The sequence below is a fragment of the Oreochromis niloticus genome, linkage group LG7 (genome assembly GCF_001858045.2).
Source record: "Oreochromis niloticus isolate F11D_XX linkage group LG7, O_niloticus_UMD_NMBU, whole genome shotgun sequence".
In the NCBI taxonomy this organism is placed as follows: domain Eukaryota; kingdom Metazoa; phylum Chordata; class Actinopteri; order Cichliformes; family Cichlidae; genus Oreochromis; species Oreochromis niloticus.
Window position 1 is genome coordinate 16,257,792 of NC_031972.2, and position 27,195 is coordinate 16,284,986.

A 27,195-nucleotide genomic window follows, 5' to 3' on the forward strand; every position below is an offset into this window, starting at 1 on the left:
CAAACTGAATACAGCATGGTGTTTATTTTGTGAGTCATGATTCCATTTAGGTAAAACACACAATAAAGCTGGACATGTTTTAGGGGTTGACTAACATGCAGCCAGTTTTGTGGTCATTACATAAAAAAGTGCAGGACAAAGTAGTTTGTTACACCACTGGTACTTTCTTGCTACAATGCAACGTGACCTGAATCACATTGTCTTTCTGTCCTGGATGCAGTTCCCTTTTTACCATCATTCTCTTGTCCTTTTGTGCAGTAAAAATAAAAGTAATGTCCATGTCTGTGCCCCTGAAAGCTGCAGACATTTAACTACTCCTGCACAGTAACTGAAATCAGCTGACTGTAGCAGTGTGGTACTCATGATTGTTTGTGATTTGTTTGCTTTTTAGTCAACAAAACTAGTGTCCTTGAGAGAAAAGCGAGGTAGTGAAACAAGCACTGCCATGGGTGTTAGTCTAGTAGGTTCCACTCCGGTAGTATAGGTTTGGGGACTTCAGGGCAAGAATACAGGTGAGCACGGAGGGGAAAGCAGCACGTCACAGTTGCGCAAATGAAAGACTTTTGAGTGCAGTCTTTCACTTTGACTCCGGGCCAAGGTCAGGTTTCATGTGCAATGCCTCTAAACTGACACAACTACTTACCGTCCACTAGCCTAAATGCACTCATTTGATATGCGGCCTCTCAGCGTGTCAGTCATTTCTCGCTCCGCTTGACAGTGCAGACAAGTGACTCATATAATAAGAGTGGTACTCTCCATTAGTGCCAGTCAGTTTGTGCTGTTTAAGTCCTCATGGTGCTGTCCTCCGGGGCTGAGCTGGATAACACGCTTGAGCTGTGTCCCAATCACAGTGATCACCTGTGACAAACCGCACCAAGACCCAATCAATACATTACTCTCCCGGGGGCGGGGGGCGGTCGAGGAATTAATGTAACTCGGCTGCCCCGCATTCCTGTGTTTGAGGGTGTGCACGTGTCCCAAAACATCATCCTATGAACCAAAATATATATAAAGATTATGAGATTTATCAGTAAAAAGAAACATTTCCCTTATTTAAGACATATTAGAACGATACAAGTAGACATAGCAAACAATGAATAAGAAAATAAAGATAAAAGCTTAAGAAATGAGTGAAAGAGACTCAAAGGAAAGCAGTGTGTGGGAGATTCGGCACAGGCGGAGGGGAAACACAGAGCTCAGTCAGTGGCTCCTCGGGGAGAGTATGTACGGCTATATCAGTACAACACGGGGGGGGTAGTCAGAGAAGCTTTGTTTGTGTAGGGCGAAATTAACACGCCCTTACCATCATAACAGTCATGTCATTATAGAAGGAGGGTGAAGAGCCTGATGAGTGTTTATGTCAATGTTTTTTCTCCCACTTAATGAGCTGGGTTTCCCCCTGCAAATAAATTAGTTGATGAGACTTTAGAGTTGTTAGTGAGGTAGAGAGTTTGAGGGGGTTTTGTGTGTGTGTGCTCTTTCATTCCTTTGGTCTAAGAGTAAGTCTGACATACACAGTTAAAACAAACACACACACGCATGAATGTACACAGTGTACCAGATGTCCAGCTGTTCTCTGTCTTCATTAATCTGTTGCGAGTTGTGTTTCCTTTCTTTTTTCTTTTTTTTTCTGAGTCTTGTCCGCCACATTTTGCTTCTGCTCTTTGTTCCATCCTTTCCTTTCTCTTGGTCTTCATTTCCTCCACCTTCCTCACGGCTCATGTTGAACCTCCTGCTGCGGTTGCCTCCAAACGCCATCCACCCACCGCCACTACCCCCATGCCTGCAAGAGTTTGTCTCTCATTATCGGTCGTTACCGCACCCCAACCAGCCTACCCACCCAGCATGGTGTCATAGCTTCAGTACAGTATTGTCTCATTATCTTCCTAGATACCAGGGAAGCAGACCAATATGGGACATTAAGACACTCCCCCTCGGTTAGAGGCCCAAGGGCCACTGACAGCGCCAGCAGGTGATTAAGACGAGCCAAAAGTCTTATCTGCCCTTATCAATACAACTAAAGTGGAAGCTGAACACTCACTTTGCAGCTGACTGGCTCATCTGCAACTGGTTATTACTCCAAAATAAGTCTGCAATCAAATTAAACGGGTACAAAATGATTAAAAAGAGAAAAACTGATTTACTAGTGCATGTCGAAAAATTAGAATATTGCAAAAAAAAGTATTTTTTTTCTACTGTGATTTTTTTTAAGTAAAATTTGATAAATTATACACTGCTCAAAAAAATAAAGAGAGCACTTAAACAACATAATGTAACTCCAAGTCAATCACACTCAATCAAACTGTTCACTTAGGAAGCAACACTGATTGACAATCAATTTCACATGCTGTTGTGTAAATGGAATAGACAGCAGGTGGAAATTATAGGCAATTAGCAAGACATCCTCAATAAAGGAATGTTTCTGCAGGTGGTGACCACAGACCACCTATGCTTTCTGGCTGATGTTTTGGTCACTTTTGGATGCTGGCAGTGATTTCACTCTAGTGGTAGCATGAAACGGAGTCTACAACCCACACAAGTGGCTCAGGCAGTGCAGCTTATCCAGGATGGCACATCAATGCGAGATGTGGCAATAAGGTTTGCTGTGTCTGTCCGCGTAGTGTCGAGAGCATGGAGACGCTACCAGGAGAAATGACCTCCTGCAGGCTACAAATGTGCATGTGTCTGCTCAAACAGTCAGAAACAAAGTCCATGAGGGTGGCATGAGGGCCCACCATCCACAGGTGGGGGTTGTGCTTACAGCCCAATACTGTGCAGGATGTTTGGCGCTGTTTGAACATTCTGTTGCCTGCAACATCCTCCAGCATTACCGGTTTGGCAGTGGGTCAGTGGGGTGTCATTTCTTTGGGGGACCGTACCCAGAGGTAGCCTGATTGCCATTAGGTACCAAGATGAGATCCTCAGACCCCTTTTGAGACCATATGCTGGTGCGGTTGGCCCTGGGTTCCTCCTAATGCAAAAAGCAGGAACTCCAGCAACACTTGAGGGAAGAAGAACAACTTTAATAATTGGTCAATTATTAAAGTTGTTCTTCTCCCCTCAAATGTTGCTGGAGTTCCTGCTTTTTGAATTCTTTCATCCTCTCCATGCACCTTGGAAGCAGGTGAAGTTGTGCCAGAAATTTTTGCTGCGATTTTTCCTCCTAATGCAAGACAATGCTAGGCCTCATGTGGCTGGAGTGTGTCAGCAGTTCCTGCAAGACGAAGGCATTGATGCTATGGACTGACCCGCCCGTTCCCCACGCTTGAATCCAATTGAGCACATCTGGGACATCATGTCTCGCTCCATCCACCAACACCATGTTGCACAACAGACTGTCCAGGAGCTGGCAGATGCTTTAGTCCAGGTCTGGGAGGAGATCGCTCAAGAGACCATCCGCCACCTCATCAGGAGCATGCCCAGGCGTTGTAGGGAGGTCATACAGTCACGTGGAATCCACACACACTACTGAGCCTCATTTTGACGTGTTTTAAGGACATTACATCAAAGTTGGATCAGCCTGTTGTGTGTTTTTCCACTTTAAATTTGAGTGTGACTCCAAATCCAGACCTCCATGGGTTGCTACATTTGATTTCCATTGATAATCTTTGTGTGATTTTTGTTGTCAGCACATTCGACTATTTAAAGAACAAAGTATTTAATAAGAATATTTCATTCATTCAGATCTGGGAAGTCTTATTTATGTGCTCCCTTTATTTTTTTGAGCAATGTATATTCATTGCATATCAAGTAAAATATTTCAAATCCATTTTTGTTGTTTTTGTTTTAATTGTGTTGATTATGGCTTATAAGCTCATGAAAATCAGAAATGCAGTGTCTTGAATTCAGAGGATTCTATAGCAAAGTCAATTCAAAACCTTGGGAGAGCTTCCCGATGAGTGGACTGAGGCTGATTTTGGTGAATCAAGAGCCACAGATGTCTTCAGGAAAGGAGCTAAAACTAATATCAGCCCAGTCCTGAACCAGAGACAATGTTAGAAGCATATTACCTAGGCCAAGGGGAAAAAGAGCTGGACTATTGCACAGGGGTCCAAAGTCTAAATATTTTTGCATTTCATTTGGAAATCAACTTCCTAGAGTCTGGATGAAGAGTGGAGAGACGCCAAATTCACGGTGTTTTAAGTCATGTCATCTTCTGGTGTTGTTCGTGATTGGTGCACCACGTTTTATCAAGACCAAAGTCAACAAAGCCTGCTACCAGGAGATTTTACAGCACTTCATCCTTCCATCTGCTGACTGGCCTTATGGAGATGCTGACTTATTTTTCCTCATAGGACTTAGCACCTGCCCACAGTGCTAAAATTGCTACCAAATGGTTTACAGGCCATGGTATTACTGCGCTCGATTGGCCAGCTAACTCACTTGACTTGACCATGATAAGGACGATGATAAATACCCAACCCAAAAATACAGATGAGCTGAAGGCTGAGCTTCAATAACGCCTCGTGTCACTGAATGTCACTGAACACCTCCATGCCGTGCTACACTGACACAGTAAGTCATGGTAAAGGAGCACCAACCAAATGGTAAATGTATAGATTTGATTGAACTCAGGAAACATTAATAATTTGCGATACGGGACTTCTGAAACCAAAATGTTTTTTTAAAAAAGGCTTCAAATACGGATGGACGGACGGATAGACAGATAGATAGATAGACTGATTGATTTCGCTTCTCAATGGCAGCTCTAATGTGTCCCATCAGACAGTAAAACTGATCGGGAGTCGCTTGAAGAGCCTGAGGCAAGAAGTGGCCTCCAAACACACCGATATCAATGTGGAATTGAATATAGATAGAACGCGCTTCAACGAGTCTGACCTATACGTGCCCCACTCTGTGACCCACAGTACCCTAAGAATCCACAGCCACTGTGTTCACGGCTTAGAGCTGTTTTTGGAAGCATGAGGGAAGCATACACAATATCAGACAGGTGGTTTTAATATTCTCTGCCTGTTTTGTTTGCTTGTTTTTTTTCACAGCTCCAACGTCTACATTTAGCTTTAGCTATTCAAAACAAATGTAATATTTCTGCACGGCAACCACCAACCTGAAAAGTTCCCAGTTTACAAGCAGTAAGGCGAGCTCGACTTTGCTTCAAGCAGACTGATGTAAGGAGCAGATTTATCATGAACTGACATGTATCACTGACATGCATGACACTGAATAGATTTATCAGTTTCGTTTCATATGAACAGATGGTGCTAAGGTTCAGAGCGATGCAGTGCAGCAGTGAGGTGTGCTGGACAAAATATCTGAGATGAAATCATTTATATTATGCAACTGGGTTTTGTAACAAACTGCGGTAATTTGTTTAAATTCTGTCCTCCCCCTCCTCCGTGTCACCTGCAAACCCTTTCCAAAGATGCTACAGGTCCAGATTATCTAAAGAAAACTGTGGAATCATAAATAAATCTTTGCTCCATCCTCTTGATGTATGGCAGTAAAAGCACTTGGCTCCTCGTCTCCTCCTTGAGTCATCTCTCCAAATTCCTTCTGTCTTCCCGGAGCTTCAAAAAGCAACACGTAACGGCCGTGTTTGGCCTGTTATTTCTTTATTTTTTAATTTTTTTAATTTTTTTTTTTGGTTTCAGGATGGGGGTGGCGTGGCAGAAGAGCGGGGCTGGCGAGGACACAGCGCTAAGAAGAAGGAAGGAGAGGGGGTTGTCTGTCCTAGGAGACAGATGGCGCGGGGGGCTGGTCCATGATGGGCTGGTGCTGGACAGGCTCCATGTGCTGTAGTGGGTAACTGGGGCCCAGGGTGGAACGTAGGCGGCACTCTGATCCTCAGCGCCACAGTATTCCTCAGGCACAGGAGTCCACTTCCCCCGCCCATCTGTTCCTTCCATCGCAGCTATGGCAAACGTTCCTGTGCACACATGCAGGCACACGAAAATATACACAGGCGAGCATGCACACACGCTCGCGTTCACACGCATACGTCAGAGACTGCCCCCCTGCTAATCGGCAGCTTTGGGTTCAGTTACAGTGCACCATCAGCTCTTCCCCCAACATCCCTCATCCCCGTCTTACAAAATTAGCCTCCAGGTTTGACCAGATCCCACCAGCTTCCGCTCCCATTTCAATGTCACGCAGTGAGTGTATCTGCTGCTGAAACGTCAAGGTCTCCTGCTTGAGAGTTTGTGTGTGCTACCACTTAATATTAGACTAGTCCCACACGTGCTTGCTGATGCCCACAACCTTTGCTGTAAAGTAATCCTGGCATCAGGGAATTAATTGCTTCTCTATCACCTGTAAGTGGGGGCGGGCGGTGTTTAATGGCAGGAGGGAGCAACTAAGACTGGGAGACAGAAGCCAGACGAGGAAAAAGGAAAAAAAGAAAAAGCTGGCATGGTTTTAAATGACAGAAAAACATGTTGCCATAAGGTCTGCAGCGCAGGCAGTGCCATGATGTGTTGCTGTGACTGATACATGTCCTCACAGAATTTTTTCACAAATCATAAATGTTTTCATAATCAGCCGGGATAATAAACATGCCAACACATGTGCAGCAGATAATGACTTGAATGGGAAGTTTGACATCAGAGTCATGGTCAAAAGGCTGTTGGTTAGTCAAGGTCAGATGGAGGCGGCGTGCAAGATGTTTCTGTGTTTCTGCAAGCTGGAGGGCCTGTGATTATCAGGCGCTGCACTGTTTGTTTGTTTTTTTGCTTCTTTTTTTGTTTTGTTTTTTTTTAATCGGTGCTCCGGGATGAATGAGCAGTGATATTGTAAACGGTGAGTCATTTGTTAATTGTCTTCCTCCGGTTCTTCCTTTTACCAGATTGTGCTGTTTAGACAGCTGGGAAACACCCTTGAACAGGTTGCCACTATTATCGGTTCAACAAAGGCACACAGTCACTTATGATCATGTTTATACATACAGTGCAGAGTAATTTGGAGTCCATGTGGCCTGTATGTGCTTTATTGGAAGAAAACGGAGCAGCTGGTGGAAATTCTCAAAGAGAAATCACAAATTCCAAAAAAGAAAGGCCACATAATTCAACTGTACATTTCCTGTGAGTTGATACTGCTGTAACTACCAGGCTATTTTGCACTGCTAATGTGACTGCCCCTATACTCAACCAGGTTTTCCCAGTCGTCTCATGTTTCAAAAGGAAGCTCAGACATTATAGCAGGAGCCTGCATATCCACATAAGTGATTATATATCCAAATATAGAATACATGATGGAAATCATGCCTCACGTGTTAAAGTGCGCCTTTCTGTATTTAAGTTACCTTCAAAGTGTACACAATGATTTATCCATCAAAGCTGTATTTTGGTTGTTGATGTGGTGTTTTTTTATTCGCACTGAAATTGCACAGAACAGAGAGAAGGATGGGAAAAGCGTTCTTTTACATGTGAAAACATAGTTTGACATTAAAGCAAGAGGGAAAAGAGTCATAAAGTCTTGGAACTGAGTATTTTCTTAAAGCTTGGCTAACGGTAGCTCCCATGTGCTATTGGTCATACCCAGACGACAACTTGGGTGGGACTGAAAAATGCTGTCGAAATTCCAAAAATCCTAAGTCAAAGGCCAGTAGTGGGTGGTTCCAAAAGCAAGTCACTCCCCATAGACTCCTATGTTAAATGACAACTAGTTTGGCGTTATGCATCACTAGGTGCATGGTCACTTTGAGTGACAGATGGATGCTGTTTTATCATTTAGTTTTATTAAGAGACTCTCTAAAGGACTGGCTGTTTCTCTCGTGGTTGTGGTTTGTTTAGCCACAAAATTAGCATCCAAGTTAATGCACCCCAGGGAACTGTAGATGCATTGTTAACCAATCTAGCTAGCTGACAGCTACCCTCTTGTCCAAACTGGAAAGTCAGTGACATAGTGGCTCACTCATAACATAATCCATTACAGATCCACAGGTTATGAAGCATGTGAAGCACAGCAAGACATTTATAAGCTTTATTGTAATTGGTTGGCTGCACTGCAAAAACTAATGACGACAGACTTTCCACAACAAATTAATCTCATTTCATTCAGAATGTTCTAGGACTGGGGTGTCAAACTCACGGCTGGGGGACCAGCCTTCAACTCGCCCATCGATGGTGCTGTGAAGGAAGGCATATATTTTGTTTTGTATGACTGTATTTTCACACGTTTTACAGCTTTTGCTACTGACACTGCCATCCATACAACACTGCAATATCTAAGTAATAGATAAACATTTAAATAGCAGTAAATGTCCTGTTTTTTCATCATCTGCAATAGACATTTCTATTATGTATGGTGGGTCCATTGTTTGTTTCATTCAATCACTGAATGAAATTTTAAAAAAAATAATCATTTTGCCCATTTATTTCTTATAATTTGGGAAATTTTAAAAAAGCTGTGCTGTCTAAATGGCACTTGTTTTTTTCTAATGCTCAGATATGTGAAGTAGTCAATGTGCAGTTAAAATTCACTTCTTGTAAAAAAGGAAACGCATCTATTAAACTATAGATTTGATCTTAACCATACGTATAGTTTGAGTGAAGAGCCATTAGGTGATCATTGTGTGCAACTCTAACCAATACTTTAGGAGGAGTAGTGATTCTTATGAACTGAATGAACTGACGCTTCATTATCGCTCATCTTTCCTTTGGCTGGGTGAGCTAAAAATCGTGAAGGCAAAAGAAAAAAGGCATTAATTACACTTATTTATTCATCAGAAATATATGGTGGCAATTACCCTTTATGTCTTCATGTAATCTTTAAATAGTTTCATACACATGAGCCAATTAGATAAATTGCATATAGTATATATGAACCAACATGTATGACATTCCACTGAGCACTGAGCCTGACATGCTTTTAGAGAGAGGCTCTTAGCCAGCTGTCTGAATGCCAGTTAGGGAAACATTAGACTTTAAATATTAATGCTGTAATATGGCATTGTTGGAATGCTTACTGAACTGTGGGTTCCAGGCCTGCTGGGTTATTTGTCACACTCCAGAAAACTCACAGCAGCCAGAAGAGAAACCTCCATGGTAGGACATGAGCTTACACTACCTTTTGTACCTTTTTAATTTTCTGATTTATTTATTTTACTGTTGTTTGTATATCCCAAGAAAAAGCTTCTCATCCTTTTCCCTTCCCCTTTGCTCCTGGACTAATACCACATTTATCGATCTTCTACAGTTCTCTTTCTTTGAAAACAATAAATTCAACCAACACAAACGAATGCAATGTTTGGCTTCAGACTGAATCAAACGAAGATTTTACAAATCAAAAACAGGTACAAATTGCATTACGCTCAATAGTCAAAGGAGCCCTCCCCTCTTCTTTCTCTCCCTGTGTGAATCTTCCAGCAACAGATGGCCAATGGAGAAATCAGCAACACATTTATTTTCTGTGTCCTTTATTTTAACAAAAATGTGTCATAATTGGATGGCTACCCGAACGCACATATTTTAGTATATATTGGTTCTGTTCCAGCTGAGATATTTAAATCTGACATCATTCAGAGGACTATGCGAGGCTTTGGGAGTAAGTCACTTTTTAATAACAACTGTTTTGGAACATTTAGTCTTTTTTGAAATCTAAACATCCAAATATGAATAGAATATTACTCACAGTCACCAAACTCACAGAGTTAACTTTGGAGTAGCAATGATGCATTAAACTCAGCAGGATGTGAGGAGATGAAATGGAGGAAGATACATTAACAGGTGTAGTTTAACCTCCTAGAAACAGTGAGATCAGTTTGGAGTGTATATGTATTTGCAGGACTATGCGCACGTGACTGTGTGTGTATTTGCACCTGAGGTTATGGTGGAGCGCGACATCTGCCTAATTGGATATGTAAAGAAATGCAAATGTAAAATCCGTGATAGGATGCTGGCACAACCTTGCACCTCGGAAGGAGGTGCTGCGCATAGTGTGGAAAGGTCGGGGACACGGGTGGTGGGGTCGGGAAAAAGGGGCCACTTGCGGTGAGGGAAGGGGCGGGGTCACTGATGTGAATTCCATCGATCGCAGGCTTCATGACAAGTGTTCAGTGATTTCCTGTCCCTGGCAGAAATATTGTGCTTGTTAATCCATTTGAGTCAGAGTAGCAAGGGGCCTTGGTAAAAGAGGCAGAGCGTGTGCGTGTGTGTGTGTGTCTGTGCTGGTAGGAAATGGTGGTGTTAGTGGGTGAGTGGGGGGAGGGGGTCAACGCAAACAGGATGCTAATGAGCCTGCGCTAATCAATGTGTGCTTAATCAGCTATTCAGCTGTGAGTGGCCGCGGGAAGACTAGAGGAGCCAAGGGAGCGGAGAGAGAGTGTTGGGAGGAGTTCATGAGAAAGTGCAGGCCCAACCTCTGATTCACTCCCTTTGTTGAGAACACTGGTTCTCACCAACTCCTTGGTGAATGCAGATTTACTTTCCTTCATACAGCAGAGCAGCCAGTGTGTTGTTAGGTTTATGAATCAGCAGAGCTCCTGATTCACACTCCTAATTTAATGATACGCAGTGTAAAAGATGATGACGTTGTGATTTATATCAACTGAGGACATTAAAATAAAATATTATCTAATATGTAGCTCTCTGTGGTATGAATTTTGTTCATTTATGTACTTATTTCATTATTATTATTATCAGGATGTGGTTGCGTCTAAGGAGATAGAGGAGATTTTCTACTAATCAGAAGGGTGGTGGTTCGATGCCTGGAGCAAGATACTGAACTCCAAGTACCAGACAATCAAATTACCTGATTAATTGGCCATTAGCAAGTGTGAGCACCTTTATGAAAGCCGGGGTTTTAGCAGTTTGCTGGACTGGAGCGTTCAAAAGTTTGTTAACACAATGCCAAGGAGGATCAGCATTGTTGTTGTTGGGCAATAACAATTAGAGAAGTAATTGGTGTTGGCTGGAAAAGGCCATTTTAAAAAATGGAAATCATTCTAAAGTCATAAAGAGTATTTACAAGTAGAAAACATTCAAACAATCTTTCCAGGAGTGGCTGTCACGGAAAATTTAAACCTTAGTCAGACCACAGAAAAACACTGAACAAGTCTGGCCTGTTTGTAAGTCTTACCAGCAGAGGGCCTATTCTCTCTGAAAGAATATGGCAGCAAGGCTCAGGTTTGCAAAGATGTATCTGAGCAAACTACAAGACATCCAGAATAATATCCTTCGGACACCAAAGTGGAAATGTTTGGCTATAATTTACAGTGGCACATTTGGTGAAAATCAAAGAAGTGACATCAATTTCATCTTAAGCACGGTGGTGGAGGGGTAATGATTTGGGCTGTGGCTGCAAAACAAGCAGTCATACCAAAGGATTCTAGAGTCAAATGTGAGGCAAATTATGGGGTGTACTTTGTTTTTCACAGGCCTGTATGATTGCGCATTAACTGACGTCTGACCTCCCAGCTCTTCGTCAAACTTCATTCTGGGGTCGTCTTTTCCTCACTGTCACTCTCAACATGTGTACTGTCCTCACTGTCAGAGGGAATGACTATCTGCCTATAAGATAGAACAAGTCCATCACGCCTAATTCAGATGATCAGCAAAGGTTGGAGTAATAACCAAAAATGTGATTTATTGCAAGACAGCAGCAAACCTCTTAACCAGCTACAGCTTAGAAGGAATATATTTCCTTAAAAATGATGCCTCACCACATGCCTTGTCTCAGAACTTGATGTAATTATGCATTTATTGCATTTTGTGTCTGGCCTTGAACTGCCTCAGAGAACAGTACAAGAAATGTGTTAACCTGTTGCTTGTCAATATGGTTTAGCTATAACTGTAACTGTGTTAGCTGTAAAGTGCTTACTATTAAAGGTAATGTTAGCTCCGTTAATTGGCTGAAAATGCTTTACATTTCAACATTTTTCAATTTTAACAATACAGGCTTTTAGGATGAAGAATAACCAACATGTTTGCCAAACACAGGTTCATTAACGAAGTGCTAGATAGTAATTTATTGCTCCCACATGGCACTTTGCTCTTTATTTGGTTTTGGAAAGGCTATGAAAATACACCACCCTATAAACTTTTAACATGCAGAGCATCGCTCTTAGCAAATTAAAAGTAAAGTAAATTGCCCAGTAAGTAGCCAGGCATTGTTTTTGTGCTGTTATTGAACGAGTAAGACAACCAGCTGACCAAAAGATAAAGTTGATGTCTTTTTCTCATAGATCAAGTAAAGTAAACTTTGTACTGTAAAACATAATTGCACATATGTCAAGCATGGACACACATATCATCCATAATCACAATCAAATAATCAAAACTTTCAAATGTTTTTTGTTTCTTTTGAATAACTTTACACAAAATAAGAATGACATGTGTTTTTTTTCTTTCCTGGTATTGACAGAAGACGACTTTAAGCAGCTTGTTCTCCCAACCCCCCAAAATACCATTTCACTACCAACTTTTATTCTTTTATGTATGCTCACAACCTTCTGCATCCTGCTCACTTTTCTGGCTGATTAAGAAACCACAATTATTTCTATAGTTATTATCAAAATATGTAACATTAACTGACAATGATAGTTACTAGGATTTTTTTTTGTATATTATTCAACCATAAAATCAGTAAAAGTAGGAATACCATACTATCGAAAGACATCACTACACATAAAGTGGTAGGTTGGTAAACTGTCCATAGAGTTGTAAAAGTGAAAGTATTTGTTCTGCAGAAAGAAGTTTCCCATCAGTGTTGTACAGATCAATACTGTTGCATATGTTTAAGGTTGAGCTCATTTTAAATAATTTATATCCTGTCGGTTGAGTAAAGCATCATATTCTGCAAATCACATGTTTGCCCTGGCTGTACTATATGGACCACCATCTCTGAACAACAACTTTTAATGAGCTCAGACTTGGGGCCCTAAAAATTCCAGCTAAAATTAAAGGCTTGAGCATTTTGCAACATAATCTGTAAGCAGCTGCATTATTAACAAAATAACAGTCCAAAATTGAGGTCGTGTGTTGTTGACAAATCATCTGATGAAACTTGATGACCGAATCAGGAGATATAGTCGATCAAATAATCTCTCATAGATGCTAATCTGAAAGTGCTGGTGAAGCCTGAACCTTTTCAGCTTGACCGTTTTAATAACCCGGACATGACAGGAGTCAACACCTTCCCCCGTCATGGCTTTCCTTAATAAATAAATGGCTAAATAAATGACTTATTAAAAATGTATTTACACTACAGTCTAACTTCTCTACATTGCACGTGCTGGCCAAGGTGGTTGGTAAGAGAGAATTTAGCTGTTAAGAGTGCTCATTAACTTGCTAACGCTAGCTTCATTTCCACACAACATGCCAGCAGTAGCTTATCTAGCATGATGCCCTTTCATCAGTTTTCTGTCAAAGATCACAGGTTTATCCACTATGCACATGCAGAAAAAAATGCTGCTGGCTTCACAGCTTGCAAAGCTAAAGCCATTATTAATGGATACAGACAACAAAACAACACAGTAGATTCCAATGAAACTGGAGTCAAGAAGTGTTAAGCCTGCTTCCAGAGATAACTGCAACCACAAGATGGCAGTAATTTAAAAGATGGGTGTGAAAAGGTAAGAAGCTTCATGATTCAATACAAGGTGAGAGAGAAATGAATTTTAATTTATGCCCATTTTTAGATTTCACTGGACAAGCACTGCTTGTCTTGCTTGCTCTGATGAAAATATGCCTACTGTCCATCCAACCGTCCATCCGTTTGCTGAACTGATTACCCAGTTCAGACTTGATCATTAAATGTGATAAAGTGAGCTTTCACTTTTAAACCTTCTGCCTGGATCAGTACCAATTTAATAGCTAGTTCCCTAGTTAGCAAACAGTTGCTATAATTGGTACTGCAAAGCCAAAATGTAGAGCAGACTGAAAGGTTTTCCAGAGCCAATGCATCAGATGAAGACAGTGACACTCGCAGCTCATCAGAAGGACATCATACCTGGGTTCTATAAAACACGGCAAGACATAATGTTAACTTCCAGCCTATCAAGTAGAAACTTCTGCATCTGTCTTGGGGTATCACCACTCACCACTGCAGGAAAGCTTTGCCTTCACAGTTTTAGATTCTTAGATTCTTTTAGTTTCTTTCTTCTTTGAGTGGCATGAGGCTGCAGAGCACTGTTGCTTCACAGGAAGCAGGTCGTGGCTTAGAAACCAGTCTAGGTCTTTTCTGTGTGCATGTTTTCCCTGTTTGTGCTTAGGTACTCTGGCTTCCTCTCACAGTCTAAAGTCATGCATGGGGTTAATTTGTAATTATAAATTGAGTTTATGCGTGAATGTAAGCATGAATTGTTGACTGTTTCTCTGTGTTAGCCTTGCAATAAATAGTCAACCAGTTGGAATAGCCTCCGACCCAGTGTGACCCCCTGAACTGGATAAGCGAGAGAAAAGGGATGGATGGAAGACGTTCTCCCCTTTGGCTTTTTTCTCCTCAGTCATCTTTTCTTCTTGCCAACGCACTTAAGTTGTGGAGTTTTGCGCATCAGTGCCAGATTTACTGTCCCTCTTATTCCCACTGCTTCATTTTCTCCTATCCCCCATCCACCTGTCCTATGCATGAGCACAAACGCCCCCTGTTGCTCACCGAGTGGAATAGTGGTGTGTGGATCAATCTGAGCCAGGGCTTTGTACAAACACCAGAATCTTTTTTTTTCAGTGACTGCTCAGAATGGACTGCTGGCAGACGTTGAGGATTGCTGAATTTGAAAAATCCCGTAGAACAAAAGCTTAGTCCTGGTTTCAGTACTTGTTCATGCAATCACATCATTCCAATGATCATTTATTCATTTTAAAAGGTTGCGCAGGTTTTTTCATGCGCTTGTATTCCCTTGAATAGGTGCCCGTCATAAAGAATTAATAATATAGTTCTTTTGTTTATACACCTTCGTTATTTAACCCTCTCCCACAGGACATTTTCGCAGCTTTTATTTTGTCTTTTTTTTCCCAACGTGCTGGTTTCGAGAGTTCTGCATTAATCCTGTTCTTTACCCACTCAGAAAAAGGCCACAACTCAATCAGTCTCCCGTCCTGTGGAACAGCAGCCTTTAAAAAATGACTCTATACCCTGAGTTGACAGCCCAAAGATGGGAAGAGAGGAATTAATCTCACAGAAAGACCCGGAATAAAAAATAAGGAGGGGAAAGTGGAGGGGGCTAAAAAAGGTTTGGGGTGGGGGGGTGACGAGTCACGCAATTGGTGAATGTGGGAGTGCTCAAAAAATTGTACACAAATTCTGGAACACATGATGTAGGTGTGCACGAACGCACACACGCACACAAACAGAGGGTGCGTGTGAACGAGTAGAGGCTGGTGGAGGGAGGGAGAGGGAGCAGGGATCAATCCATATTTAGGTCTAATCTGTATCGCCCTGGGCTGCTGCAGACGTAGAGTTTTCGGGGACTTTATGAAGTCTTGTCAACATGATGTCATTCCAATTGGAGCTAGCCCAGGAAAACAGGGCCACTGCATTGGTTGTTAATATTCTAAAGCAGACCGGGCCAGATTAACCATAGGACACATTATTCGGTTGCCACGAGGATGTGAACAGTTGTGCGCAGGGTGAAGATGCACTTAGAAGCAAGTAAGCAGAGAAGTGCTCTTTCCCAGCAGTGGTTAATGTCGATGCCCACATGGAGTGTGTTTGCACTGGTGTGCGAACTGTATCCGAGTTTTTTGGATGGATAACAGAGGCAAACAGGGAGGCAGATTTCGAGGGGGATAAATGGAGAAGAAGATAGATCGCAAAGGACCATGCCAGAATCTCAAGGCTTTGGAAGGGGAACGTCTCTCTGAGGCCATCCATTGTGAATCACGGATGCCAGTAAATTTATCACATCACAGCATTGCAACACTCCTCATTTTATTCCATTGCTCCTCTTGATCATTCAAACCATTCATCCTGTGAGACGGTGTGTGGGGTGTGATGTCCATTTGATTTACTGTTCTGAAAAATGTGCATTAACATACCTAACAGTTGTCACATGCTAAATCTATGACTGTAATTTAAACGGCTCAAGTCTGATGGGGTGTCATTCAGCTTATGCTAGGGAATATTTGATAAGGCTACATCATTACAAACCCCCCTATCTATCTATGTATCTGTTCGCGTAAATGAGCAATGGCTCTCGTTTGAGCCGGAAAGCCGAGCTGTCATTAGTCTGTCTCCAAATACACCCACTAGCTCTAATGATGCAAAAACATGCCTGGTTATGCTTGAGCACGAGCCGTTTGAAGAGTATGAAAAAAAAATGAAATAAAAAAGATTTGAAGAAAGATGGATGTAGCAACGTGTATGTCTTCAGGTGGAGACAGTATTTCACCATAGAGGGATGGGGGGGTGGGGTGATGGGATCTTTTCGTTGGGTGGGGATACGTGTGTGTGTGGATCCGCGCGTGCGCCTATGTTTCAGTGTTATTTTCTTTTTAAAGGGGAATGGGCTTTTAACATGCAACTCAGAATCTGTCTGTCTGTCAACCACTCTTTGATGTCCTGCCGCCTTTGAGAGGGCTCGGGTATCATTAAGCACTTCCAATGAGTCCCACGTAGAGAGATGACTGGATGCGTAAAGTTTTTCATCATCAGTAAAAATAAAAAGCCTGCCTCTTCTCTAACTGGGAGCTTCAATCAACTTTAATTCATTTATTTGTCCATAAATAACCTGCCTGTGATTAGTCAAATGATATTTTTTAAGCGTTGTTAGAAAAAGCCGCCGCTGCCCTCCCTTTCTTTTTTCCAGGGCTGTTTCATCACAGCAAGGTCGGGTATGTGCTTTCTAACGACGTGCAGGTCCACCGTGCTGAAGTGTTATGAGGCTAATATGTGGAGAGTTAATATATGCCTGTCACCAGTAAAGAAGAGCACGAGCGCTCCAGAGTGCGCCGCATGCTGAATCTGAACGAGGGGGAAAGACATTAAATATTCTTTTTGATTGCATATCCAGTTGCATATTCTCACAGAGGGATTTTGCTTTTAACTGAATGTGCTGTACACAAGCACTTTGCAGTTTAACAAATATTTTTCCCCTGGCAATGTCTCAGCCCACCGGTGGTTTAGTACTTAATCCTTCCCAACAAATCCAACTACTAGCTCTACCCAGGGGTGGGCGGGGAGCTGCCATCTCTACAAAGGGAATTATTGACATTATTAAGCTATCTGTTTACACTAGAAAAAAAACATTCTGCATTATAAACAAATGTATAATATCAATCCCTGTAAGCCCTTTGTGGGCTATATAACTTAGCTCATAATGATGAAAGTGACCTTGCTCTGGAGAGTCGGGTGGGCAGGTTTTACTAACGTAGCGGGGAATACTTAGGGGAATACTAATGTTAGCTGAAGTAACATCTTAGGCCTGCTTATAGTTGTTCACACCCCAGGTTTCGGTTCCCCCCAGCATCCGTGGCCCTTTTTGAGAAAAAAAAAAAAAAAGCCTATCTTCTCATCTCTGGCTCTGTTCTGAAAACTCATTAGGACCAGAGATCAAAGAGTAGGGCAGCCGGCCTGTGAACTGGGCACTGTGGGCTATTTCCATCTATTTATCACTCATACGGCTATTTTGGCCCTCACTGGAGGTGATCTGAATCCAGATCGCACCACAACTTTCCTCAGTAAGCGTGCCATTTTGGTGACATCCAGCCACAGCTATGCAGGCAGAGTTCTCCAAACCGAATGCCTGCCTACAAATGCTGGCCTGCATATGAAATGCTTATTCACAACTTCAAGTGACAAAATAGTTTTAACCATTTCCATATTAGAAGAAAACCTAGAAGAATCCACAGAATAACAGCGCAGATCCACACAAGGCAAGTGCAAAAATGGCCTTGCACCTAAATCACCATCCAGCCCTATACTTTTTGGATATTACCAACTGCAAACAACCGCATACACATTTTACCTTTATTTGACAAGATTTGGGGAAAGATCAAGATTTGGGAGAAAAGTGAGGACGTCCTTAAAAAGCTAAGGATATTGAAACTGTAACTGTGCCTCAATCCAGTCCAAATACTTGTATCATGAAATAACATATGAACTTACATTTAACATCAAAAATGACTAATGTAAGATGTGTAGACAAGATTGTTGCCTACATCCATGCTGTAGCTGTATAACTTCACTTCCTACATTTTATCAAAGTCATTGTGACCAAGGATTGTGTCTTATTTATTTTTTTCTTTGCCTTTGTAATTGAATTTCTCTGCAGGCTGTGGTTTTTAAAGTTAATTGCATTAATGCTGAGCCCATTAGATTGTTAAACCGCATTCTGCAACATTAGTGACATTAAAATTGTATGATTTTGTCAAGGCGATCTCATTTACTGGAACAGAGGTGTATTGGGTTTGATACAGAGTGCTAACATTTAACTCATCATTCCCCTCTAACTCCTTCAATACTTCATGTCTTGTATATCCACTAAAAGACAGTACAATATATTTCATGCTTCAAAAATACTGGACCACCATAAACTTGAGAGACTTACAATAACGCAGTACTCCTTTCATTAGGCTCTCCCTGCCTGCATTTCTTTCAACCACAAGCTCAACATCCTCAGTTTGCATTAAACCTCTCTCTAACGCTCTCCCTAATGATATAAACATGATGACATTGACGGGGTTATTTTCTCAAACCTGACAAAGCTCCTACAGAGCCGCTAAACCCATAAATGACTAATGACTGTGTTTAGCTTGTTGAGGAAAACTCCCTGAAGATTTTTGTTTAGAGGTGGAAAAACAAAATTTGTCAAAACATGTAGACATTTAAAAAAAAAAAAAAAGATGTGTTATATATTTATCACGCCTTAATTGGTGTTGAAACATTTATGGTGTTTAAATAGCTAAAAACTACAACAAAGTGTCATATTTGTTTGTTGTGCTCAGACAACACATTGTTGTCAATTAAAGTCTTTTGAATCCAAGGCTACAAAGCTTCTGATGAAACGATTAAGCAATGTCTGTTCAGTCATTAGTAACACAGGGTTAGTCGTGTCATAAGCATCGTGGAGATAGCTTGAGATCATCAGAGACCCTAACAGGAAAAGAAAAAGCATGCACTCAGTGACCAGATTTACTCAAGTAAGCATTAATTATGTAATTGACATTTATGGAGAAATAATAATGGCGTCTCTATGACCATAAGTTTCCATACATTTCATAATGAAATTACACAATCCTTCTATAGAAAATAATGAATGAAGTCGTCATAGAGCTATTTCCACATACTGATCTCATTACAATGTGTCATCTGTCCTTTGACTTTTTCCTTTAGTTTAGACAGTGATGTTGGCCTTTCTGCTTGCTTTTCACCGGTATCCGCTTTGTGGAGCGTTATTTACCTCCGCCTCGGACTGGATTCCAAGTGGGTAATTTGATCAGCTGAGGATGACGAGGGCAAGGACAAACAACGCGCTTCCTGTCCCAACCTGTTTCCTGCTTTGTCAACGGCAGGCCATCACGCCGACAAACGCACATGAGCTTAAGCACACATTTGTTCAATAAATGACCTCAGACAGCCCAGAGCAGGTGATGAACAGGACAAGCGGACCATCTGTCTCCTTTTACAGTTGTTTAAGTGTGACGCTGCACCACCACAGAGTGGAAAAGCACAGTGACGAAAAGCGACTGGTATTATTCATTTACTGATCCCATCCTGTCCCTGAGTGCTGAAATTATTGTGAATACAGGAAGTTGTAAGATTTATAATCTTAAACTGTTTCCATACGTTGGGTTTATAGTTTCCGTTTCACAACCAAACAAACACAGAAGGGGAAAAGTAAATAAATCAGGGTTATATAGAGGGTGGCACAGTGGTTAGCACTGTTGCAAGAAGGCCCTGAGTTCAATTCCACCATTCTGTGTGGATCATGGGTTCTCTCCGGGTACTCTGGCTTCCTCTCACAGTGCAAAGACATGCAGTTAGTGGGGATAGGTTAATTGGTAACTCTGAATTGCCCATAGGTGTAAATGTGAGTACTAATGGTTGTCTGTCTCTATGTGTTAGACTGGCGACCTGTCCAGGGTGTACCCTGCCCTTTGTCCTAAGACAGCTGGGATAGGATCCAGCCCTGACAAGGATAAGTGGAAGAGGATGGATTATATGGAGAGATGTGTAGTAGCAATAGTATCAATACCAAAGCAGGTATTGGTATTGGATTGATACTGGCATGATAGGATAAATACTTTGTTTCTGTCCTCTAAGATTTTTTATTTATTTTTGTTTTGACCGTCATGTCTGTTTTGTTTATAGCATATACCACAACAGAAGTTGACCCAAAGCGCTTTGGAGGCAGCTACATTTTGGTGTGCTTTTTTGTTTTAATTACTGTGATTTTGTGGTCATTAAATGTCTTCAGAATTCGCAGATTAATGATGAATAATCTCAGATGTCATGTCACACTTTTCCTGCCTATACAAATTAAAAATACCAGTATTGGTATCAGCAATACTTGTTCTGTATTTACATGGTATCGGACAGATACCAAAATTTGCAGTATTGCACAGCACTAATATGTATTTGTGTTCTCTCCTTAATGCCACAAAGATACAGTGCAGGAGCAAGTGTTCTCAAAAGCTGTCCAAGTATTTCTGTCACTGAAGGCCTGTCTCAGTTTTTCTGCCTTACAGTTTGTGTTTATCCTTTTCTTCTTTTAAAGAAGCTGTTCATTTACTACATACCTCAGAGAGACTGAGACAGAGTGTGTGAAAGAAGGGAGACAAAAAGGCACTGACTATGTGTCTATCAGATTCAGTGTGTGTTTGTGTGTGCATTTGCAAAATTTGTTTTTGCCAATTAAACACACACTCGTATCCATCACAATGCCTGAGCTGAGGAGCTGAGGGGCTCCGGGGTTTCAGGTCGCTGTCTTTGCAGCACGCAGAGCAAACTAGGTTACTGTGTACATAAAAAAAAAAGTTGACTGCAGCACATCAGAGCAAAAGCAGCCTGAACAACCCAATGGCTGTCGTTGGAGCTCAACAGATGTAGCTTCCTTCACTAAATCAGCTCTTGGAAAGTTGTCAACACAGCTCTGCCAGAACTGCTGCCTCTCTTCTTCCTGTCTGTTATAGTTGCCTTTTTTCCCTTTGCCTCGGTGTTTAGTGTTTGCTGACTGACTGTAGGAGAAATAATGAGGAGGGTATTCTTTCTTTTTGTCCCCATGTCCATGTCCTCCTTTTTCACGGCAACACAAGAAAACACACTTCACAGGATTATTGTGTTATGTTTGACTAGCTTAAGTGTCCATGTGCAATAAGGCAGAGGAAAGAAGCTGGGCAAGGAATGTGTAACACACCTTGGAACTGCGCAGTGGATCAAAATCTGACAGTGCTTTTGTGTGTTCATGATTACTGCAGTTTTAACAAACACCTCTGGCCAAAATGCTGCTCCAAACCATGACAGAGCCTCCACCATGTTTTAGAGATGACTGTAAAAACTCAACTTGCTGTTCCTCTCTTTTTATCTTCTCTGTATACATTGACAGTGATTAGAACCAAAAATTTCACATTGTAAGGAATTGGAAGAAATCGTGTGGTTTTGCCACGTGCTGCTAGTATTAGCTAGTAGTTATCAGTTTCTCTTCTTAGGTGATGCTTTTTTCTTCATATTATTTATGGATCAGTGTTAAGTGGCTTAAAAAAAATCATTCCTCTGAAAATAATCAGGTACAAAGACTGGACTGAAAGTGAGTGAGAGAAAGCAGCCAATATCCAAATAACAACTTTGTAAGAATTAATATAAGATAGTCTGGCTCCTTGGAAGGAAAATAGGAAAATAAATGAGGGATGGTGCAAGACTTTTGCATAGAATTGGATGTATACTGCATCAGTGGTGAATGCTTATTAAACATGGCCAAAGTTTCAGTTAATGAGGTCAGCATATATATAAGTCATCCTTACACTTATTCTGTCACCTTTAAAGGTGACATTAAATGTTACCAAATCAGCAGCATTAGCATTCATTTACAATCACGTCTTTGTCCACCCAACATATGTAGCTCCAGTATTCACTCCAAATTTAGGCCTTTGCTTGCCTCCATCAAGACTTGATTGAAATATCCTGTTGTTTAGTTGCCAGTCCTCCACTATGTTCATTAGCCTGTCATTAGCTGTATCTTTCTGCCATGGAATGCTGGGCAGGTAGTACACAATAGGTTTATCTGAGACTTTTCTCTGAAAACAGCTGCCTGTTTCAGCTGGAATGATAGAAGTGTGATAAATGTAGCGAGGGTGCACCAAAACAATAAAGCTGGGTCATAAAACCTAAACAGTTAAACAGAGTTGAAAGACTGTGAAAAGCTCAATAACATTTGAGTGTTTTTTTTCTCCCACAGCATATACCAGGTCTGGACCTCTAATGTATTAAACATTTTGAGTGCTTTTCACCCGACTGAGTGCAGGGCAGACTAACATAATATGATGTTATCCAGTGGAAGTAAAACAATAGAAAAAATGAAAGCACATTTACAGTGTGAAAATACTTTTTCACACGTTCTGCCTGCAGTAGGATTCTGGTCATATTTGGATGTCTAGTAAAAAAATATATATTTATGTCAACAGGTTAGTAATGGGTGGTATGAGGATCGATACAGGCAATTAACTTTATGTTAAAACCAACATTGACAAAGCTCAAAATGGGATTGAACCTGTAGGAATCGATGGCAGAGGGTGGCACTCGGTAGGCGACCTCACTACTCGAGGTCCTAGGGTTGATCTTGAGCGAGTGGTGCATTCTGTGTTTGCTCTCTCTCTCTGTTCATGCGAGTTTCTTCGAGATATCCTGGCTTCCTCCCACAGCCCACAGACTCAGAATCAGGTGGATTAGGGAGTCTAAATTTCCCACAGGAAAGAACGGGAGTGTGTGTGTTTATCTGTCAATCTGTGTTAGCTCTGTGATAGACTGGCAACATGTCGAGGGCTTTCCCTGCCTTCTGTAGTATGTGCTGGTATACGATATAAGCCTGCTCCATTATTAGCCCGGAAGAAAATATGTAAGAAAATAGTGAGTCTTCCCATGAGAGGCAACATTTGGGTCTTAAGTAAGTGAGTTAGATGTTAACGGGGTGTATGCGGGATGTGTGCGTTCGCATGTGTTTAGAAACAGGGCCGGTCTACTTTAATAATGTCTTGTTACAGTGTATTGCTGACGCGGAGGCAGCAATTAGGCCTGACCGACGCTGTTTTTACAGCTAGCGTTGAAGCTTTGTATAGATAATAATTCAACTCTGTCAGTCATTGATCTCAGTGTGCCGCTTCCAATTTCAAATTTTTAATCATAACAAGTAGAACGCGACATACTTCCCCAAACCTTTAATTCTAATTTAATACTCACGAAGCTGTTACCATCATCCAGGATTTAGGCTTTGCCATCTGTGACCTCCAGTACTGTGCAACTCATAATCATTAAGCGTGTATACACTGATATTTCTGAGTATCACAGTTTTTTGGTGTAAACATTGCTAGTTACCGTGTGGAACTGGGACGCAGTTTTATTGTCACTGCATTTCAAGCCGGACAATCACAACACAGCCTTTTGATTGTGTACTTTGCATACAAACAACCAACTTAAACTGCTCTCCTGTGCAGTTTAAGTCTCCATCAAAGGTAAATGTGGTTTTAACTTCATTGGATGGAGAACTCTATTGAATTATCTAGATTGTGCATAAATATGCATGCTAAGAGTCCTAAATGTAGATAAGGAGAACCAAATAGTGTGATAAATTGATGCCAGTGGTCATTTATTTATTGAAGAAAATGTTAAATGTATATCAACTCTTGTTTTGAGTATCTGGTATGATCCCTTGTAGAAATATCTGCAATATAAATTCTTTTCATCACCGTTAATCAGCCCTGCACATCAGCTTGGGGGAATTTGTGGCCCATTTGTACAGAACAGCCTGAAGTCTGACATGATAACTGCTCATTTTAGGTTCTTCCACAAGATTTCTGCTTGTTTTTTTGTGTGTGTTGTTGTCCTAAACATTTTTATTCTTCTTTTAGCATTCTTTTGAAGAAAAACGTAGGTGTCGTTGTTGTTGTTGTTTTAAATCGTGAACATGTACATGTGATCTTACCCAGTATCCTATCCCTAATATCCAAAGAGGGCAAAAAGCACCACTGTGAAACCCGGAAACAAAACACTTAAACAAGGACAGAGATATGAACTGAAACTACAGGCAATGTGGTGATTTATGCTGTGAGGACACCCCTGCTCCCATCAAGGTCACCCGAAACACCGGAGCCCAAACATCAGAGCATAGAGCAGTGATTAAAACTCACATGAGCCCAGAAACCAACAGCAAAGAGCAGGCTGCAGTGGACATCAGTGTGCCAAGCCACAAACATGCAGGAAGGTCTCCACAAGTGCCTGGGGCCCCCACTGAGACCCAACAGAGGCCTGACAGCACATCCTGGTCCCACCCAGAAAGAGGAGCCCACTACACAATCCAAGGGACAGCAAACAGACCCAAAGCTCAGGAAAGACACCAGCCACAATAACCAGGGCACTGGGGCACACCCACAAAAGCACAGGACGACCCAGCCATCCTTACATCCCAAACAGAGCAAGAGGTGCCCCACCCCAGAGGCACCGGGCTCACAGGAAGGGCCCAGGACCCACACCATGCAAACTATCATGTGCAGGGAGACAGAACAAGGGATAGAGATGGGAAGGAAACTGAACGGCACATCACTCCGAAAACAGACTGGAAAAATGGAAGTCAAACAAAATACTTAGTTACATTTAGTTAAACTAAAAAGTTGTATTTGGGTCTCGCTCAAGCAGCCTTCTGACTTGTCCACATGTTCTTTAGCAAATTGCATATAGGCACCAATGTGCAACCACTCGAGGGTAGCAGTGCCCTTAAATTTCTTTAATTTGTACATAAGTATGTCTGACTGTGGATTATTAGAGTGCAAACTGTTCCCAAAAAAATGATTGTGTAACAAATAGAGTGAAGCCTGTAAGGTAGTTCAGGCAGGAATCCTGAGCTGCACTGCAGCTAATATGTCTCACACCCCTCATATATACCAAACACATCGCAGCTCTGACATGTCAGTACCTCTGCTGCCTGTCATCGCTGCCTGTCGTTTCAACACCTCCACTACCCGAGAGTCCACCTGTAGACTCTGGGGTCATATGTGTCATGTTCGCAGGGAGTGATGAGCTTGGAGTGCGCTGCTGTAATAAATCAATCCTTTCAAACGGGGCTGTTTGGAGAGAATTCTTTCTCAAGTCCTCAGACATCTGCTTTGTTTTTGCCGTAAGACACTTCTACAAACAAGGACAGTGAAGAAGATAAGACGCTGACAGATCGCTGCTCTTGAGACAAAAATGGGTCACCTGTTCACACCTGTTTGTGAACCCACTCATCGGAAACACGTGACCAAATTTAATCTTCTTGTTAGCTTGAGGTTCACATACTCTTAACTGTCACAGATATCCAAATAGTGGATCACTTTCCTGTCTATAAAATCAAAAATGTTATATCCATTTTTTCAAGATTTTTAAATTTTGTGTGATGATAGATACAAAAGACAGTTTGAGCTTGTTTAATTTTGATGAAAAGTGATTCAAGGTCACAGTAAAATCTGAAAATCAGCAAAAGTTTTTTATTACCCGCAATTTTTTATGGCTCATCTTCAAACTTCACAACAAAATACTAGGTCTTGGGGGACATGAGTACCTAGGCTGGTTAAGCATTTAACCTTGACTTTCATTAATAGCACCCATGGTCAAAGTTGACCATTGGAAAAAAAAATCAAGAAACCATCCACCCATCCATCCATTCTCTTCCGCTCATCCTTTTCAGGGTCACAGGGGGTGCTGGAGCCTATCCCAGCTGTCATAGGGCGAGAGGCGGGGTACACCCTGGACAGGTCGCCAGTCCGTCGCAGATCAAGAAACCATATCAAGTTATATATCATATGAAAGGACATGAAGAGAGCTGTACAACACACCTTTTAGTTTTTAAATACGACACCCTATGACGTCAAATTGACGCCATAACAGACTGACCTCCGTATGCTGTAATAAAAATATCATAAAGTTTTAGTGTAGTGTAGGTGCAATTTCTGAGTGCTGTTGTCTTAGCTGCATTGTCATAGTTATTCATGACCAGCCAGTGATTATACTTCATTGCCTGTTAGTTGTCAAAGGTGTATTTAAATACAGCAGCAATTGCTCACAAGGTTTTCAATAAACTTGACCTCTGACCTTGACCTTGAGGTCAGATTAGAACTCATCTGAGATCTTTAGTAGAAACATCTATGGTATCAGTTTGAATATCCTACATTCTTCAGTTATCAGCCTGCCTGCCCTCCCGGCAGGGTGACTACAATACCCCACCACCCTTCGGGGTAAACTTACACAGCTCACTGTATCCAAGTCTCAGTGTAGCAGCTTTAACTTCAGGCGGCACACACCTAATTCGATTAATGAGTTTTAACCACTGATCCTGTTAAATGGCCCTTGTGTGGATTGTAAAGTTGGATAGCGATGCAGCTCAGCCATGTTGCAGACTCTTCAGGCTTTTAACAGTAACCCCCTCACGCAGTGTGATACCCACAGACCAGACTGTCTTACTCTGTGCCTAGCTTATAATAACTGCTACTGTGAAAACTAGGCCAAACCAGCAGGAGTAGACACTGACACATCCCGCTCAACTGCTAATATCCACTGATAACACTTGCCAGTGTAAGGTTGACCTGTATTATGCATGGAAATGGCGCGATGGCTTGTGTGAAGAGGCGGCCGCACAAATGGCAGATTTTCAACTTAAAACGCACAAAAATGGGTGCGTGGTGAAACTGGAACGTTACAAAACCACACGGTACGTTTACAGGGTACACACAAGTCTGATAGATCTTATTAAATAAGATGTGCAGCAAAAAAAGTAAAAAACATAAATGCTGGCGATATCCTCAAAGATCCCTGAAATGCCTCTGACCTGCTGAGCAAAATAAAGGGAAGGATAAACACTGACATTTAGGAGGAAGGAGAAAGTATAAGAAGTAAAGAAGGCCGAGCCTCACTGCAAAGATGATCATCTGAAGAACCGTAATTGTTCTCTGCATCGTTACATCTCATCCCGACCTCTTTGTGCTTTCACACTAAGGAACTGTGAGCTCACCTCTCAGGCTGAGGGCCGCCTGCAGTTCCCCCAAGGGACTTCAGCGACTAATGGAGGTGGGCGACGGGGGGGGTGCGAGAAAGGGAGTGGTCAAGTCTCGCTGTGCACCC

General features: G+C 41.7%; 1 long non-coding RNA gene across 1 annotated transcript; it reads right to left on the minus strand.

Moving 5' to 3' along the window:
- Positions 1-375: 375 nt before the first annotated feature.
- On the minus strand, positions 376-1,969 carry LOC112847582 (uncharacterized). The gene is made up of 2 exons (XR_003221213.1): positions 1,559-1,969; positions 376-990 (listed from the first exon to the last, which is right to left on the minus strand). It is a non-coding gene; the product is annotated as an uncharacterized LOC112847582 (long non-coding RNA).
- Positions 1,970-27,195: the final 25,226 nt, after the last annotated feature.